Source organism: Molothrus aeneus, chromosome 2 (genome assembly GCF_037042795.1).
Source record: "Molothrus aeneus isolate 106 chromosome 2, BPBGC_Maene_1.0, whole genome shotgun sequence".
Classification (NCBI taxonomy): domain Eukaryota; kingdom Metazoa; phylum Chordata; class Aves; order Passeriformes; family Icteridae; genus Molothrus; species Molothrus aeneus.
The window spans coordinates 39,131,488-39,147,404 of NC_089647.1; the positions used below are offsets into that span (position 1 = coordinate 39,131,488).

Genomic DNA, 15,917 nt, shown 5'->3' on the forward strand with positions numbered 1-15,917 from the left:
GTGTAAGGATGTAACTTAAACATTGCAGCAACAGATTGTAATACTAGTAAAACTACTGCCAGTCAATATTCAAAGAAGCAAATAGAATGGATTAAGTTCACATACCAAACCAAGGCCTGAAGGAGAACCAGATGCTGAAATCAACTGTTGTACATGTTAAACAGAATAACACCTTTCGGGGGTACGATTTTATGCCTGCTGTCACCTATTAATTGCTTGTATTAGAATAGTTTGTGAAGCAGATTTAAAAATCTAGTAAATTTTCTTTAATGTCTGTATGATTCTCTATATGATGGGATTTCTGGGAGGTTTGGGGGTTTTGGGATTTTTTTTGTTGCTGTTTTGTTTTTTTTTTTTTTGTGCATATGGGTTTCCTTTTTTCTTTTTAAAGCTGGAAGTGTAACTTCGAAATATGGGTTAAAATTACAGAATTTTTATGTCAAAACATTGAGAAGTGATAGCAGAAAAGTTTCCTATATTAATTCAGTCCCCCCATTTTTGCTCCAAAGTTGAATTTTTCTTGTTTGGGCACAAGAGAAATTAATGTTTGAGGACATAAGAATTGGGAAGAAGCCACCTAGAACTTCTGGTTTTGACTTTCTAGCCACCACAATTGTGCTTAGGAAATTGTCGTGCAGTTCAGCTCATAACCCTTGAAATTACCTTGAAACAGATCAATTCACTTTAGTAGCATGTGTAAGCATATTGTGATAGCTGTGATCACAATACTAGTAAGACATCATCTGCTTTAAAACCCAATAGTTTTGAATGTTGCAGATGGTATCAAGACATTACCAAAGTAGGCTATGTTCCTTGGTATTGGTTATTGGTGCAGCTGTTAAGTTAATAAAGTCAGTATATATTCAGTTTTAATTGTAGACACATTTTATTTGAGCTTTCACAGAACAGCTGTGAAATAAGTGCTATAATTAATGTTCTGTAGGTTACACTAAAACCTGTATATATGCATGTTATTAATTATATTTTATAACCTTAGTTCAATTTATTTAGTATTTTGTTCCTAAGATAAAAGATCACTGGGTAATTGCACTTTCTTCAGAAAACATTTAAAGGTTTCAAAGTCATTTTCATTTGTGCTTTCACCTGCCAAGTCACCACCAATAAAATTTGTTATTAGATGAGATCAATTTATTTTATTAAATTAATGCCATCTTCACATACCTAGATTTATCAGGTACTCAGCATATTAATAAAGGAGTCAAGCAGGCTATTCCAGACATACTTGAAGGAATAACTTGAAGAAATAATTCAAGTTTTCTTTTGTATTATTTTCATAGGGTGCTCCAGATACACTATTCCCAGTAAACTGTCATATGAAAGATAAAACATCAAAATCAAAGTCAAATGATTAATCTAATCTTCTTGTGGTGGGGGTGGGGAGGGTAAAGGACATTGCAGGTAGGGTAACTAGGCAAACTGGGGAATGTTTATTTGTGCCATTTTAATCACAGCTACCAGAAACTCTCAATTTCAGACATTCCTGGTCAAATCCTTTCTTCTATGAGAAACACAGCAAAGTAGAATTGTCAGCCCTTCTGGGACACTGACACTAACACTATAATCTGAGATTTTCTCAGACTCAAGGACATGATTTCTAAAGTTTTACTTCTCTCCTGCCCTTTTTCTGCTTTTGTTTGTAAAACGGCTTGTTTGGTACGTTTGGTTTTTATTTTCAGATGAGTTCACAAATTCAGTTTTACATGCTTCACCAAATAAAGACTTGATAATAGTGTCACTCAGGTTTCTTGGGGATAGGGTTATTCAGCTTTACTTATGCATTACATTATTTATTGTATGGTCTTGTACATTGTGTAACAATCCACATTTCCCCTTTTCCCTTGTGTCACTCTGAAATGCTCGAGTGACTGTCCAGGAAGCACTGAAGGTCTGAAAATGACAGGAACTTTTATTCTTCCTGGTACTTCTTTCACAGAGTTACAAATCTTCTGAAACAGAAGATAATGTCATATACTTTTGGATACATAAGTTGCCTATGTCACAAATTCTAGATTTCCATTACATCTGGAAACAAAAAAATAACTGAGGACTGAAGGTTCATTTAAAAATAATGAAAAGCTTAATTCACTACTAGTGTATTCATAACTGCACTATACTCCAAAGAAGGTTTGCAATGACAAGGATACTTCCCACATTAAGTCTTTCTTCTAGTGTATTTCCATTGAACTTAATGTGGGAGGGAGAGAAAAAAAACCAAATATTTGCTACTACACACTTCGGGCCATGGGAATTCTGCTCTTCATTTCCTTCATTAGTAGGAAAACACAGAATAAATATTTTCTTTTGCAGCTCTATCCATCTTTGGAAGGCACAATGGCATCCAATTATTTTACAAAGTAGGCTGCAAACCTCTGGTCTGTAAGGGCAGAATTCTGCATCCTATTGTTAGATACTTAAACAAAAAATTCTTTTCTTTCTCTAAGTAGCAACATAAATCAGAGGAATCTGGAACTGTTCAACATCCTTGAAAAAAAATCAGGCCATTTGTATTTAGGTATTGAAATAGAAGTTAGGAACCTAAATTTAGTATCTAGTCCTGTTCTGCATTCAGCATTCATGTACTCTGACCATTCGGTAATTCAGTAGAGGGCAGTTTTTTCATCCTTTGTGCTCATGGCTCTTTGGAGATATAGGTTAGAGAGATAGGGGGTTTTATCTTTGTTGCTATTGAGTTTTCATTGCTGCTGGAATATTCAGCTTTAATTATGGGTTGTTATTTTTTAAAACTTTCTGTGGTGCTCAGAGAACATCTCATTTCCCTTGTCTTTTTTCCTCTGCTTTGAGTATTATGGATCAGCACACCTCCCAGCTAGTTCCCTATTACAACAGCTCATGTTACCATGGGATAGCTACAGTGATAAACAGATCTGTTCTTTCTCCACTCTTTACTCTTTTGTGCATTCTGCTCCCATGTGCAGTAAGAACTTTGCTCCATCTTTGTAGAAGGTAAAATCAGTCTCCAGGGGACACTGGATCCTTCCTGTGCATATGTTGAAGATCAAGCTGGAAGGAATGAGGAAAATTATGGTTTTGCTTTCCTCAGCATATTAACTAGTAGGTGTATCACCACATCAAAAGCAATGCATTGTATGCCATAATAGCTTACCTAGGCATGTCCCTCATAAGGTTAGGAAAACCAGGAGAAAATAAGAATCTGCAAATCCCTTCTCATCTGTATTCTGACTCTGGAAATACAAAACTGTACTGCACTTGCACAAAGCATGCACAGAAAAGAGGAATCCCCTCTGATGATCAGTTCATCCTTGCTTCTGGCAGTAGCCAGGAGATTGATTTTTAAGAACCTGTTCCTCTGCTTTCATTTTGAATCAGTTTCTCACAAAACCAGTAACACTCAGTGGAACATCAGTGTATGAACAAGTTTGATATAGGGTTAAGACACACACCTGTCACTTCCCTGTATCTCTTCCAGAGTTTGTGGCTTCTGCAGAAACAAGGGAGCACTCAGTCTGTCCCCTCCTGTCAATAATTGAATACCACAGCATTGCTATTTGGCTCTTTGATGATCATTATTTCAGTAGCAACATACTGCCCATACCTGGATGTATCAAAATGTATTGGACCCAGATCATTTTCTTCAACCAGGCAGCAGGGGAAATTTATAATGATGTTGCTCACCAAGTAACAGAATGGCCTCATCATCCTTAAGGTGTTGGACCAACTGCAGTGCAGTTCTGTCATCCTCTCAGGCCATTGCTCAATGAAACAATACATTCAGTTTACAAGTTTCTCTTACAAAATCAAAACTACCATTGTGGCATGCTATAAAGCTGTGGTACAAAACATGTTTCATTCTGCTGCTTCGAAACTTTTTCAAAGAGGTTAACTTTATCCCAGTATTTATGTTGGACCAGATGTCATCTGTTTGCACTTCTGAAAATTTAAGAGGCTTAAGTCCCTAGAGCTTGGGGTTTTATTTTTAATTTTATGCAGCAACTTCTTTCCATTGCTAACGTCTCCAGTTTGTTAATTATCTGCTATAACTGAAAGCTTTCATGATAGGCTCTGAATCTTCTGCCGTTTGCCGAAGGCCTGAAGAATTATGCGTCAAATTTACACACAATTCTGCTTATCCCCCTAGAAAATTTTCTTATAACTCTAATTATAAAGCCATGAGTCTATCCAGATGTTCTAGGGGAGGACAAAATATAGTGGTTGCCACTAAAATTATACAGCTGCATACTAAAAGAGGGCCAACATACACCTTTCAAAAACTACTATTTTCAAATACTGTCCTCCAGGTGCCTGAAAGATCTTCTCATAAATGGAAGGGGAAGAGCAAGAGAAGCCTTCATTATCTCTAAACATACACCTCCAGTGCTGTTGCAGACCCAGATACAGGGGAGAAATTTGTGCAGCTAATTCTCTTCTTCAAAATTCACTCCCTATCTTATATTCTGCAACTGGTCAAGAAAAGTACAGTGAAATATCCCAATAGTAATGATACTTCTCAGATAGTGGAGCAGTTCCCATGTGGGAAAGAAAAAGAAAATGTGTTCTGCTTAAAAGAAGAAATTGAATGAAAAGTACAAAACAAATAAGAAAAGAGCTCATAAATGACTCAGACTGCATATGTGCTGCATCCACTGTTTGCTTGTCCACTGCAGACACTAAGATAGAGAGATTAAGGTGTTAATTGACAGATAGTCAGACAACTAGACCAGATATGCAAAATGCAGCTAGGTTGACTTAAAGTGTATTGCAATAACAATACTGTAACAAAGTACTATTTATGCTGATCATAACTCACTGTTCATGCACTAAGCACTGAGCATACATGGCATAAAACATCTCAAAATCTTGTGAGTAGATTGTGGTGGAGTAGAGCAGGAACTGACCTTGCAAATGATACACACAATCAAATGAAACTTTAACCTGTTTAAAATCTGTGTGCCACTTTCCTTTTAAAGAAAGATGAAACTGGTGCTCATACAAATCCATTTAATTCCTGATTACATTAAAGGAAAAGATACAAATACCTCCTTGTAGAAATATTGCTGATGTGAAGCTAAAAAAAAAAGAAGCAAACATTAAAATTTGCCATTCATAAGAAAGATGTACTTTGACAAGAACTTTGAGTTAAAGTAGTGTGTAGCCCAATGTGTATGGAATGGGTACCGTAAAGTTGTTTTTCAAAATAACCCTATAAACTTCATAAAGGATGATAAAGACCATAAATCAAATCTTTATGACTTAAAAAAAAAAAAACCAAAAAAAACCCAAAAAAACAACTGCATTGATTTTAATTTCATCTCTACCTGTAAAAAACTAACCAATGAAAATCACCTCTTCACAAGTAATTCCTCACTATCGTCATAAATAGATACAGTATGCACCAAAAAAAAAAAAAAGGCAAAAATGCTTCTGGCTTCAATGTTCACTTTGAAAATATTGAGAAATGGAGCCTCATAAGTTATTCATAAGATCAGAATTAATGCAGTCACTATTCCTGGCTTCTGATTAAATGCTGTCTTGTAACCTAGTAACACTGGAAATAATGACCAGATGATAATTTTCTGTGAATTGAGTCAATGAAGGGAAGCTTTGATATGTCAAGTTGCAACATTACTTGCCCAACAGAAATATGTCTGGAGACCCAGTTGTGGAGACAATTGTCTTCTGTGTTAGTATGGAATAGTATTTCCAGACCAAGTCCATTCCTAATGATGGATTCATTCTCTCTCTTCCACTATGAAAGTTAATACAGTGGGAGATGGTGATGAAGGACCAGAAATTTTCAGTCTTAGAATAATAAAAAAAAGAATTGAAAGTGAGGGTTTTTTTTCAGCTCATCTTCACTGACAGTAGTGCACAGAATTCACTGAACATGATGTTGAGCTGTAAATCCTCTGATAGACTTCCATATATTATACAGGACCACAAAAGTGTATAAAACTGTCCTACTCATCACTAGTATCTTATCTAGCTAGATGCTTCAATATAAGAGACAAGCAAAAGACACAGAGAAAAAACTCACATTAGTATTGCCAATTTAAGACCAGAGTTGTGTAAGAACCCCCAGCAAATTCCAAAATTAATCCAAAATCTTTGTTCTCCTGAATCTAAAGAACAAAAAGGTCAGGTTTTGAAAATTAGCCAGAAACTACCTGGGATAGAAAAAAAATAAATATAAAGAAAAGTTAGTAAAGAAAAATGCAAACACACACGTGCACTCACACACATGTTTGTAGACCACAGAGGTTCAGAAAGCATAAACCATTGAAATGGAATCACTGAAGCATAGAAAATTCTCAGAGAATAGGAATTATACAATAATTACTCAGATAACGTGCAAGTTAAAAGAGTCCAAACTACTTGTGGAAGGCAAAGAGGGAAAAAAGGCAATGAAAGAAAAGAACAGAAGGCCAGAAAAGTATCAAATTTTATAGCACAAGTTGCCATTGCCACAGGGGGAAAAACACACAAAAAAAAAAAAACCACCAAAAAAACAAAAAAAAAAAAAAAAAAGGAGAAGGATTAGAATCAGCCTCGATCCTGAGGACAGCCATTAGGGAGAGGCAGAAGAGTGGGAACCCACTGGATGTGTGGATGGCTGCGAGGCGGCCGGGGAGGACCCGCCAGGGGCTGATGTGGCGGCGCGGCGCCGGCAGCCTTGCCCGGGGCTGCGCGGGGCGGGGGCGGCGGGCGGGGAGGGCGCGGGGCGCTCGGCGGGGCCGGGGCGAGGCGGGCGCTGCCGGCTGCGGGGCGGGGATGCAGCTACGCGCGGGCGGATGGTGGGGAAGGGAGCAGCGAGAGAAGCGGCTGCCGGAGCAGCGGCGCTCTGGGTGCTGGCCGAGCGCTGGCCGCCCCGGGTGTGCCTCCAGACGGAGCAGCCGCGGTGTAAAGGAGGAGAGGGTGCGCTGGGCTGCGCTGCGATGCGCTGCGCTGCGCTGTGGTGCGCTGCGGGCAGCAGCCGCGGCTCTCGGGCTCCCGGCTCCGGCTGCAGAGCGCGGGGGGAGGGAGGGTCATAACCGCTGGAGAGGAATAAAACGCGTTTAAAAAAAAATAAAAGAAAGAAAAAAAAAATCATAAAAATCAATCCACCTGGAAGGAGGATGGGGAAGGGGATGAGAAGGAGGGAGGAGAGGATGGGGTCAGAAAGTGGTGGATGGAAGAGGCTGATGTCTTGGGTTAGAGGAGCAGGAGATCAGAGGACAGCGCTCGCCAACTTGCCCTCTTGCCTTCACGCTCCGGGGCAGAGGAGTGAAGAGGAGAATAGGGGAGGAAGGTGGAGAGGAGCAGGAGGAGGAGGAGAGCGGGAGGAGGGGGGTCCTTGGGCGCTTAGGGGTAGGGGCGAGCGGCGGGCGGCGGTGCGAGATGGCACTCACATAAACGCACATCCACATCATCTATACATCCGCACGCGTCCAGGCAGGGGCGGGCAGAGCCTCCGCCGCCCCCCGGGAGCAGCCGGGGGAGGCGCCTCGGTCTCCCCGCCGGGAGGGGGCACGGCGGGGCCGGGAGGGGCTCGCGGGAGCTGCCGGCGCGGATGCCTTCACCTGGGGCTTTCCATCACTGAGCGAGCCGAGGAGGAGAAGCGGTCGGGTCTGGAGAACTACCTCTGGATGGTTTAAAAAAAAAGAGAGAAAAAAAAAGGGAAAAAACCCAACTCTGCAATCCTCTGCTCCCCCAGGCTCAGCAACATAAGGGACTGCTATATTTGAGGCTGACAGGAGGATGGGAGAGAGAGACTGAGAGTCAGGGCGAGAGAGACGGTGCCACAGCAGCGGTAAGTGTCTTTGCCGTTCCTCCAGCCAGGCACTGATTTCCCTGGTTAGACTTTGGAGTCTGTGCAGATTATCTGTTGTAATATCTATCGCAGCATCTCTGTGAGCAGTCTACTGTGAAGCCGGCAATGGTGAGAGATCCCGTTTTTGGGCTGCAGGTTTATGTGTTTTGCTTTTTTGTTTTGAATCTTACCTTGAAATTGTCATAATTGAGCAGAAAAGTTGAAGTAGAAATACTATGATCTGCTATATGCTTCCTGTCATTTAAGTGGGGAGCAAACTACTGCAGTGAATGAGTTGTGAAGAGAGATGTGAGGCTTTTAGTACAAATACATACTCCAGAGAAGGAATGCCTATTCAAATGTGCTAATTTTTTATATTTGGGAGAACTACCATGCTAATGCTTGAGGTTGAATCAGGAAGTAACCCAGCATATCGAGTTTATAGTGATGCACTGAAAGTTGTGTTGTTTTGGAGTTTTGAATGATACTTGACTTTGGGATAAACAGTTATCTCTGGAATTAGAAAAGTGCAGCACCAGGACTCCTTTCCTTTGCGGACAGGCAGAGGAGATGGAATTACATAAAGATGCACTGATTTTTTGTCTCTGATGTGAGGACAGTTAATAAGACTATGTGAAATGTCTCTGAACTGGCTAGAAGATGAACTGAGAGTTATTGTGACATAGAGCATGAAACTGTCTTTTTAAGATTTTTAAATTAGGAAAAAAAAAATTCCATGACTGTATATGTACTTCAGATGTTCAGTTGCACATCTATTAAGCTCAGAAACTTCATGAAACAGAAGTTAGACATGGTAATGTAATGTGAGTACTTAGGACTTAATTTTTCTGTGTTACAATATTTCAGAAATGCAGCTTAAAGTTTTTTCAAAGTTTTGGGGTTTTTTTTGTTTAAAAAGTAATGCTTCCTTGGTGCCAGATTTTTTTGAGGTGTTCCAGCGTTCCCCTAGACTTCAATGAGCTGTTGACGAGACCCTGAGGTTTGAAACTATAAATAAATTATACACTAAATATTAGCTAAAAGCTATGGGGGGATTCCTGATAATTAAAATTTGAATGAAATTTTCCAATTAATAAAACTGCCTTTAATTCTTGCTGAAGTACCACTCCTTCAGAAGTACTTTATGACAACCAATAGCACAAGATCGGTTCATTCTGATTAATATTATTACAGGAGTTATTGAAAGAATTAGCAATAACTGGACCATTACATAAAAAGCTATCAAATGTTCAAGTAGAATTTCTAAAAATATATTTTATAAATTGACTTCAGTTACTATAACATTTACCTACAAAGTTTCAAGTAAAACAAAAAGGAAACAAGAAAAACCCCAAAACCTAACCTTCTCCCTGAAACCCCTTGTTTACCTTGTTGTGAGGGAAAACACAAACACTTGTTTACTAGTTTGAGGTATGCTGAAAGGAAGACAGAAAACTGAGATGTGAACTATTGTAACTGAGGAGTGTTATATGTACAGTGGCCTTCAGCAGAGATTTACTGTTGATACACTATGGGAATATTTAAAAGATGTGGTTAAGAAGACAAAGTTTCAGAAGCCAACAAATATATTAAGAAGGGTGAAGTGTTAAGCACTCTTGAAGGGGATAACAGCTAAGTAGTTTTATAAGTGGACTATTGAACATGCAGCACTTCTGTTTCATACACTTACAAAATGCCCATGCAAAAGAAGTCAGAACTTGCAGAGCATAACATGAAAGTGGGAAGATAGCTAGGGAGATAAAAAGTGTAGGTTTTAGTTTTTTGGTCAATATGAAGCTGAAGGACATATTTTGAATTCTAGGTAAAAATATCAGGAGAAGGGGTCTTGATTTCATTTTATAACGAGGGCAGATGTACTAAGAATGAAAACAGAAAATAAAAATATTTCACTGGCTGAGTTCTACTTGATAATTTGAAAGAAAGCAACTTTGAAAAGAGGTCTTGAGGAAAAATATCATAGCAGTTAAGATAAAGGTGTGATTAAAAGCTCTGCTGTTAGAAAATAATAAAAAGTAACTTTAAGAAATGCATATCTTGGAGGACTACTAGCACAGATTCAATACAGGAAGGTCATGACTGGCAAATTTGCTTGAGTCCCCTAAATAAGTTGCTGACATGGTGAACTATTGGGGAACCAGTGATATGATTTATGGGAGTTTCAGAAAATGTCCAGTTCTGTGCTCCACATAATATTGATTTGGAGAGTAAATTTTTGAAGGAGTGCTGGAATTAATTCAAACCTGACTTAGGCATAGGGACCAGAGGGTGTCAGTAAAGGTAAAGAGCTCTGTATGGAAAGAGGAGGTTAAAAGCATGATGCTTTAAGTGACAGTCTGAGATCCAGGTTTCTTTCCTGCTTCTTGCAAATCTGGTATGTTCAAAAAGGCTTAATCTGATTTGTTAAAAATATAGAAAAATTTGTTCCACTGAACAGATTCAAAACACTGGAAATTATCTGATTAAGTTAATGATAGAAATATTTATTTTAAATAATTAATGCAAGTCTTTACAAAAGACATCATAGAAATCTGTATGTTAAGAATATGCATACCAAGGTATTGAGCCATCTGAGGTGATTGGTTCAGTGGCATTGAGAAAACAATAGTTCTTCTGGCTGATTTTGTCTTTCTGCTTGTAGCCTGCAACACAGATTTTAGTTCCTACAAATGTACTGCAAAATTTGCCACTGTTGGTGTGCTCCCTCCTTATGCTCCTGCTAAAGCTTCTGCATTGCACTTTCTCTCATTTTCAGAAAAACATCAATCATTTGAACAATTTGTTGTGCTCTCAAATGCTAAATAAAATCCACCACAGTTTATACTGCATCCTTAATTCCCTGAGAATCAATGTGAAATAGACATTTGGTTACTAATACTATTTTGGTAGGTCCTTCACAGTATATTTTCTTCCTTCTGTGATGCTTTTTACAGGGTTTGTTACACCCTGGATTACCAACTTTTTAGCTCTTTACAAGGGAAAAGTACTCTTTCTGGAAGTGATGGGGTCCCTACAGATTCTTATCTCCTGAGTGATTTTGATCAATAACACTCTATTAGGAGATGGGTTTGTAAATTATGAAATTGTTAAAACTTTATAAGATAAATACGTTCTTATTTTGCTTAAAGATTTGAAAGCCTCATAATGTGTGTATGTATGTATAGATGTGTTTATACACACACACATATATTGAAGAGCAATGATTCTGTGTCTTTGCAAGCTGGAATAGCAGCAAGAGTAACATTTTCTAGATAGTGGAAGGAAATGTAATCTGTTTGTTTTTATAATTAATTTCTTGGCTGATTTATGAAAATATCCCTAAGTGTGTGAACCATAAGAAAATTTGATCTTTGCTCATGTGCTGGTTTCTAAAAGGAAGTTCAAGATGATTTCTCACTATATTTCATAAAGGCAACAAATCAATTCGAAGATGTTGCAAGTGGATATGTAATAAGGAAAAGCTATGTCAGATTCTGTATGTTGTGAATGTAATAAAACATCAGAATTTCTATCCATGCTACAGCTGATGTTCCTGATCACAACATGTTCATACTTATTCTGTGTAGTCATCCACTCAGACTAAGTCTCAAGCTTACAGAGCCATGAGGTTACATCAGAATGATGCATGCTGTCATGTACTAGTTATACCACCATAGCTCACCTCTTTACATCTCCTTCAGGACCAAACTCACACATCAGTCTTGGGAAAAATTGATGACTCTTCTCCATTCCCATACCTAGAAATAGAAAATACATCAAACTCTTTCCATCCATCAGAAAGCTCTTTTGGGAATTTCCTTTTTCAGCATGCTCTTAAAGATTTTCTTGTAAATGGTGTTAAAACATGATGCTGTCTTTGGAGAACCTTCAGCTTCTGAAACTAAAAGCAGACAAACTTTGCAGGTAGTTCACTGCAGTTCCAGAGAGGGGTAAAGAATGACAACTTTTCACTCAACATATAGAGACTTTGGCTTCAGCCTCCTTCTGAGTGAAAATTGTTCCGTTTTTAATAGTTAAAGGGTTACTATATTTTTGGGACTCCTAGCCTTTGAATCATTTTGATCAAGGCTAAATATACTGCTTTGTAATTGATGTAGGCATAGTATTAGACCAGTCTTTTGGGTGTCTTTCCTTAGCAAATAGCATCACTTTGCAAGAATTCACAAATCCCATTTTATTTTTGTTGGGTTTATAGTCTTGATTGAGTACATGATGGGCGTGATGGGCGTTGCCCTGTGGCTGTGACATTCCTGCTATAGGTAGTAACCACCCTGCTATGCATTCAACCAGGAGTAGTGGCTGCACAGATGAGCAGGTAAATAAAGAAGATTGTTTGGTCATAGTAACAGAAGAAGCTGATCTAAAAGCATAACGTCCTTATAGTAATATTTTGGGAAGATATTCAGGCACTGAACTTGAAAAGTTGTAATTCTTGCTCAGCCATGAAGAGACATATTCAGAAGATGCTTGCTGCAACATTCTCCCCACAAATGTGCCCTCAAAACTAAATGGTAAATGGGAAGGATATTAACAGAAATTTACTTTTGGGAAAGGTGGTTAATTATTAACTGTTTAAGAACACATATGTATCATATGTTGTGAAAGATGACCCACTGTTCCCTTTAGCTTACTACATAGACTTTCATATGCCATTTACTCTTGGTTATTCACAGGTTTCTGCATAGACTTGAAGTGTAATGAGCAAAACCACACCAAAATGAGTCAACAAAGTCACAGTGTATGCTTTACCTCTTCTTCTGAGGTGTTTCTCACAGAAAACATTTTCCAAAAGCTAAGTCTTATAGACACTCCAAGAAATTGCTCTGGACAGGCTGGAACACTTGGTGATATTCAGCACTGTTGGTCTGATGAAGTCATTCAAAGTTCATGATGCTCATATTGATGTGATGTAATTATGACTATTATTTATCTTTACATTTATACTTGTGATGGCTTGGATGGGGGACAAGCTATACAGAATGAAGGAAACAGAAAATACTGACAACTTCAGGAACTGTCTTTTTCCTATATAGGAATTTCAGTATGGCTAGAACAAAAATGCCTTTGAAGTTCTGGACATAGAAATCAATTAAAATTCCATTACTTTTGTTTTTCCTATGCTTGCTAATTTCTTTCCTATAAGCGTCCATTGCTTGGTATATTGTACTACAACCCTCTTTCTGGACCAAATTAATGATATTAAACTTTGTATATATAGTGGCACTTTAAAAACCCACTCCCCCTCCCCCCCAGGTATTTTTCTTTACCTACTGTATAGGTTACTTTGATGTGTAGTTCAACAATTGTATATATAAATTTTAGATTTTTCTTTTTTACTTTAATTTGTAGGTACATCTTTTCACATATATTTAAAAAAATGTAGATGTCACTTTAAAATGTAGTTGCCTCAACCATCTAATTCACATCACAAGTCTATACTAAATATTATTTAGATTAGAACTCTGATTGCCCTAGATGATTTTTTATTATCAAGGTCCTTTATTCCATTATAAACCTTATCATCATTGTGACAAGTAGGCATGATAATCATAAATCAAAATTGTGTTGCACTGAGGGCTGTAAACAAAAAATGGACCCTCAATCAAAGAACGTATGGCTTAACTCAAAGACTTACTTTTTTTTTTTTTTTTTGCTGTTCTGTCTGACCTTTGAAGAGCTTATAGCTAAGGAAAGACTTCTGTGTTTCACAGCCATGCTACCATGATCACATACAGACCTCTCCAAGATCACCTCCCACCCGAGAAAAAAAGCCAAAGATACTATCTGCAACACTGTGACATGTGTAATGATCACATATAAATGCTACAAAATGTAGCATTGAATATTTGTCTGAAAACTGTAGCAGCAGTCCACAATTGCCTCTGAAATATGTACTTCTTAGACCCCTTTTCTAAATTAACTTATTCTTGAGGTTACCAAAACCTCATGCAGATCAAAACTTATTAAAAACAAGCATATGGACTTTCACATGATATTATTTTAATAGATAAGTTCTCTTAATTAAAATTTTTTATTTTCTTTGTCATTCCAAAAAAAAAAAAAAAGAATAAAATAAAATAAATTATTTACTCACTCTTGTATTATGGCCTTATTCTTTGTTTGGCTTTTGACTTTTGCACATCTGAGGTGATACAAGGTCCTGATTTCTCAGTCTCATGCTGTGCAAGATGCTCAAAATGCTCTTATTCCCCTCTAACATATGCAGTGTCATGTATTGTTGCTGCTTACATAAAACTCAGGGAATCTGGGAATAAAGCCATGACCTCTCTGATGTCATAAAGTCTCTCTAATGTGTGTGTGTACAGATTTTCAACTCAAAACCAGCTGTGCAGTATTTCCTCTGTTTGGACTTTGGAAGATATTTCTTGGACATTGAAACAGCTTCAGACTGAGGAAGACTGTCACATGTTTGTGAAGAGGCATAATTGAAAACGAATTCCAGATCAGATAACCAGGGAGAATAATTTATTAAGAGGGACGTTGGAATATAAAGATAATTTAGAAAACATATATATATATATGTTTAATATAAGGCCAAAATGTCTGCAGTTTTGTTTTCCCTCTTGCATATCACAACTGACTGATGGCTAAGATCTAAGCATTTATTTGTCTTATCAATCACTTTGTGGCTGAGTCATTTACTGATGGGCATAATCCTCTGTTTGTGACTTCAGAAGGCATCTCTGGAGGAAATTTGAATGTCATCAGCAACGAATTGAGACATTACTGAAGGCATCAGGTAGGAGGAAGACGTTTGCACAAGGGGCATATTAATCAACAACTGGAGAAAATAAGCAGCATCAAAGCAGAGCAATTCAGTTTAATTTGGATTAAATTCTTGCATATTTTCTACAAATTAGAAGCAAGACAGACTGATTGATTCAAATCATGCAAAACCCACAGTTCTTCCCTAGAAAATAAATACAGGTTGAGAAAATTGGGAAGCATTAAGTGTATAGAAGTACTAAAGAATCTACACGTGAAAGGTCATTACTTAATGTCTGTTATCTCTGTAAGTTTTCATTAAGTATCCATAAATTACTATCAAGATTCTTTCTCTGTCAATCTTTGCAAAATAGCTCCTTTGAAGCAGCACGACTTTAATTGTAAAGGAATGTAAAAGAATTTGCCAAGGATTTTTTCAAAGCCTACAAAAATATGTTGAAATTATAAACAATATGTGCATGATTATATAGGATTATAGGATTTTTGAATGAGAAAATTGTGTGAGAGAAAGAAAAATTTATCATAGGTTTCTGTTATGTTGCTTCAACAGAAAATGATTAGTAGTTTCATATGTCACATTCGGCATCAAAGAAAAGCTGGCATATGAGAAAATAAAACCAGTTGAACACTTGCAATGTTTATTGAAGATAATGTCTATAGCAAAAATGGCATGCTAGTTTCATGTATTATTTAAGATTTCAAAAAAAAAAAGCAGGCTTTTTTCCTGAGGATTGCTTTAAAGTCAAAGCAGTGTGGGTTATGAGAAACTTCTCTAAAATCTATAATGGACATGCTTGTTCTTTGAAACCTACAGTAGAGTAACTGAGAAGCTAGGGGATCCCAAGAGTTTATCTAAAAACTACCTGTAGGTGGTATAATAAGATCTGGAATATTTTGCAGTGGAAAAAAAACAGACTGTAAATAGCCATATGCAAGACAGTGATTTTGGACTTTTTGTTATTATTTCTGGGCTTATTATAGAATTGTAATGATGCAACAGCAAAGCAAATACAAAGGTTTGCCTTCTCTTGAGGCTTTCTTTGAATTGTCTGAGAAAAACTTCATCTGTTAACTTGAAAATAAAACTTAAACAGAACAGAATCAGCTTCCAGCATCAAGCACACTAAACACAGAGTTGTTTTACTTTATATTATAGGCCAGATTTTAAGAAAACTAAGAGATATAGGAATTATTTTCATTTTTTAAGACAGACACTTTGTCAGATTATTAACAGAAGGTCCTATTGCAGGAGATTTTTATTACTCTCTACTAATTTTTCCTTTATTAATTACTGTGTATAAAGATATTATTGGATTTGCATCTTGAGTTATAATTATTACTTCTTAGCATAGTCTGTTTTATTGAC

General features: G+C 37.4%; 1 protein-coding gene and 1 long non-coding RNA gene across 4 annotated transcripts in view; one reads left to right on the plus strand and one right to left on the minus strand.

Annotated features, from left to right (window-relative positions):
- The window catches only part of LOC136553313 (uncharacterized), a 43,333-nt gene extending 35,665 nt beyond the window's left edge, over positions 1-7,668 (minus strand). The window contains exon 1 of the long non-coding RNA XR_010783131.1: positions 7,386-7,668. This is a non-coding gene — a long non-coding RNA (uncharacterized lncRNA). The remainder of the gene's footprint in view (positions 1-7,385) is intronic.
- Positions 6,770-15,917, plus strand: part of CNTN5 (contactin 5) — a 611,650-nt gene continuing 602,502 nt past the window's right edge. Inside the window, exons 1-2 of one of the 3 annotated variants that reach the window (XM_066544731.1) lie at positions 6,770-6,912; positions 7,691-7,786. The gene's annotated coding sequence lies outside the window, so the exon portion shown is untranslated. Of the gene's footprint in view, positions 6,913-7,032; positions 7,286-7,347; positions 7,787-15,917 lie in introns of those variants that run through there. The other 2 variants (XM_066544730.1, XM_066544732.1) reach the window with 2 other exon arrangements.